The sequence below is a fragment of the Arachis ipaensis genome, chromosome B8 (assembly GCF_059453495.1).
Source record: "Arachis ipaensis isolate K30076 ecotype BB chromosome B8, ASM5945349v1, whole genome shotgun sequence".
Lineage (NCBI taxonomy): Eukaryota > Viridiplantae > Streptophyta > Magnoliopsida > Fabales > Fabaceae > Arachis > Arachis ipaensis.
Genome location: NC_142443.1, coordinates 124,439,855 through 124,443,969, shown reverse-complemented (window position 1 = coordinate 124,443,969; position 4,115 = coordinate 124,439,855). Strand labels below are relative to the sequence as shown.

The window sequence follows — 4,115 nt, the reverse complement described above, 5'->3', positions numbered from 1 at the left end:
TTCTGAGCCAATATGGCATTCAGAGTATCAACCTCAAGAACTCCCTTCTTCATAGGCGTCCCATTATTCATAGGATTCCTTTCAGAAGTGTACATGAACTGGTTATTAGCAACCATGTCAATGAGTTCTTGAGCTTCTGCAGGCGTTTTCTTTAAGTGAATGGATCCATCTGCAGAAGTGTCCAGTGACATCTTTGATAGCTCAGATAAACCATCATAGAATATATCCAGGATGGTCCATTCTGAAAGCATGTCAGAAGGACACTTTTTGGTCAACTGTTTGTATCTTTCCCAAGCTTCATAGAGAGATTCACCTTCTTTCTGTCTAAAGGTTTGAACATCAGCTCTAAGCTTGCTCAGCTTTTGAGGAGGAAAGTACTTGGCTAAGAAAGTCGTGACCAGCTTATCCCAAGAGTTCAGGCTGTCTTTGGGTTGAGAATCCAACCATAATCTAGCTCTGTCTCTTACAGCAAAAGGGAAAAGCATGAGCCTGTAGACTTCAGGATCTACTCCATTAGTCTTTACAGTATCACATATCTGCAAGAATTCAGTTAAGAACTGAAAAGGATCTTCAGATGGAAGCCCATGAAACTTGCAGTTCTGCTGCATCAGAGAAACTAATTGAGGTTTCAGCTCAAAGTTGTTTGCTCCAATGGCAGGAATGGAGATGCTTCTTCCATGTAAATTGGAATTAAGTGCAGTAAAGTCACCAAGCATCTTCCTTACATTATTATTATTTTCGGCTGCCATCTCCTCTGCCTGTTCGAAAATTTTTGAAAGGTTATCTCTGGATTGTTGTATTTTAGCTTCTCTTAATTTTCTCTTCAGAGTCCTTTTAGGTTCTGGATCTACTTCCACAAGAATGTTCTTATCCTTGCTCCTGCTCATATGACAAAGAAGAAGGCACAGAAAAATAATAATAATAATAATAGAGATTCTCTTTACCACAGTATAGAGGTTCCCTTATGTAAGTGGAAGAAGAGGGGGAGACAAAGAATGTAATGTAAAGGAAGAAGCACAACTGTACGAATGGAAGAGATGTGAGATGAGATGTTAGGATATGAATGAATAAATAGAGTAAGATGGGGGAGGGAAATTTTTCGAAAATTATTTTGAAAAAGAGTTAGTGATTTTTGAAAATAGTTTTTGAAAAATGTTTAGTAATTTTTTTTCGAAAATTTTTTTGAAATAAAAATTAAAAATAATTAGTTAATTAAAAAGAAATTTTGAAAAAGGGGGAAGATATTTTCGAAAATAGAGAGAGAGAGAGAGAGAGTTAGTTAGGTAGTTTTGAAAAAGATAAGAAACAAACAAAAAGTTAGTTAGTTAGTTGAAACAAATTTTGAAAAGATAAGAAGTTAGAAAGTTAGAAAAGATATTTTGAAAAGATATTTTTGAAAAAGATAAGATAAGAAGATATTTTTGAAAAGATATGATAGAAATTAGTTTTTGAAAAAGATTTGATTTTTAAAATCACAATTAATGACTTGATTCATAAGAAATCACAAGATATGATTCTAGAACTTAAAGTTTGAATCTTTCTTAACAAGCAAGTAACAAACTTCAAATTTTTGAATCAAAACATTAATTGATTATGTTATTTTCGAAAATTTGGTATAAAAATAAGAAAAAGATTTTTGAAAAATATTTTTGGAATTTTCGAAAATAACTAGGAATTTTGAAAAAGATTTGATTTTTGAAAAAGATTTTGAAAAAGATAAGATTTTCAAATTGAAAATTTGATTTGACTCATGAGAAACAACTTGATTTTTAAAAATTTTTGAAAAAGTCAATCCAAATTTTCGAATTTGATGAGAGAAAAAGGGAAAGATATTTTTTTTTATTTTTGAATTTTTATGAAAAACATGAAAAATATGCAATGCATGAAATTTTTAGATCAAAACAATGAATGCATGCAAGAATGCTATGAATGTCAAGATGAACACCAAGAACACTATGAATGTCATGATGAACATCAAGAACATATTTTTTTGAAAAATTTTTAATGCAAAGAAAACATGCAAGACACCAAACTTAGAAATCTTTCATGTTTAGACTCTAAGAAACGAAAAATGCATATGAAAAACAATAAAAGACACAAAACAAAAAATCATCAAGATCAAACAAGAAGACTTACCAAGAACAACTTGAAGATCATGAAGAACACTATGAATGCATGAATTTTCGAAAAAATGCAAGATGCATATGCAAGTGACACCAAACTTATAATGTGACTCAAGACTCAAACAAGAAACAGAAAATATTTTTGATTTTTATGATTTTCTAATTTTTTTGGATTTTTATTTATATTTTTCGAAAATTTAAAAGAAAAAATAAGGATTCCAAAATTTTTAATATGAATTCCAGGAATCTTGCCATGTTAGTCTAAAGCTTCAGTCCAGGAATTAGACATGGCTCACTAGCCAGCCAAGCTTTCAATGAAAGCTCCAGTCCAAAACACTAGACATGGCCAATGGCCAGCCAAGCTGTGATATATGGAATTACATGCATTGAAGTTATTAGTTGAAGCCTCAGTCCAAAAGAATTTAGACATGGCTTTACAGCCAGCCAGGCTTCAACATGCTTCATGAAACACTAGAATTCATTCTTAAAAATTCTGAAGAAAAATATATTTTTTTTTTTGAAAACATTTTTTGTTTTCGAAAACAAAGGAGAAAATTTTAAAATATTTTTGAAAAAAATTTTTTTTTTGAAAAGAAAACGAAAAGAAAATTACCTAATCTGAGCAACAAGATGAATCGTCAGTTGTCCAAACACGAACAATCCCCGGCAACGGCGCCAAAAACTTGGTGCACGAAATTGTGATGTCCAGGCTCGAACAATCCCTGGTAATGGCTCCAAAGCTTGGTGCTTTGATCTTAATTCATAATTGTCACAACTTCGATACAACTAACCAGCAAGTGCACTGGGTCGTCCAAGTAATACCTTACGTGAGTAAGGGTCGAATCCCACGGAGATTGTTGGTATGAAGCAAGCTATGGTCACCTTGCAAATCTCAGTCAGGCAGATATAAAGTGATAATGGTGTTTTCGAATATTATATAATAAAATAGGGATAGAGATACTTATGTAAATCATTGGTAGGAATTTCAGATAAGCGAATGGAGATGCTTTTCGTTCCTCTGAACCTCTGCTTTCCTGCTATCTTCATCCAATCAGTCTTACTCCTTTCCATGGCTGGCTTTATGTGATACATCACCACTGTCAATGGCTACTTTCGGTCATCTCACGGGAAAATGATCCAATGCCTTGTCACGGCACGGCTAATCGTCTGAAGGCATCACCCTTGTCAATGGCTTCATCTTATCCTCTCAGTGAATAATATGCTCACGCACCCTGTCACGGCACGGCTATTCATCTGTCGGTTCTCGATCATGCTGGAATAGGATTTACTATCCTTTTGCGTCTGTCACTAACGCCCTGCAATCACGAGTTAGGAGCTCGTCACAGTCATTCAATCATTGAATCCTACTCGGAATACCACAGACAAGGTTTAGACCTTCCGGATTCTCTTGAATGCTGCCATCATTCTAGCTTACGCCACGAAGATTCTGGTTAGGAGATCTAAGAGATACTCATTCTAGCTTATTTCATGTAGAACAGAAGTGTTTGTCAGACACGCGTTCATAAGGGAGAAGGATGATGAGCGTCACACATAATCATCACCTTCATCACGTTCTTGGGTGCGAATGGATATCTTAGAAGCGAAATAAGAAGAATTGAATAAAAAACAGTAGTACTTTGCATTAATCTTTGAGGGACAGCAGAGCTCCACACCTTAATCTATGGAGTGTAGAAACTCTACCGTTGAAAATACATAAGTGAAAGGTCCAGGCATGGCCGAGATGGCCAGCCCCCTAAACGAGATCACAGGATCAAAATACAATCCAGGATGCCTAATACAATAGTAAGAGGTCCTATTTATAATAAACTAGTCACTAGGGTTTACATGAGTAAGTAATTGATGCATAAATCCACTTCCGGGGCCCACTTGGTGTGTGTTTGGGCTGAGCTTAAGTGTAGCACGTGCAGAGGCCATTTGTGGAGTTGAACGCCAGTTTCTGTGCCAGTTTGGGCGTTCAACTCTGGTTCTGGA

General features: G+C 35.0%; 1 non-coding gene across 1 annotated transcript; it reads left to right on the top strand.

The window, feature by feature from the left end:
- The first annotated feature begins 245 nt into the window (after positions 1–245).
- LOC148549733 (small nucleolar RNA R71) lies at positions 246–353 on the top strand. The gene has a single exon (XR_015897929.1). It is a non-coding gene; the product is annotated as a small nucleolar RNA R71 (small nucleolar RNA).
- Positions 354–4,115: the final 3,762 nt, after the last annotated feature.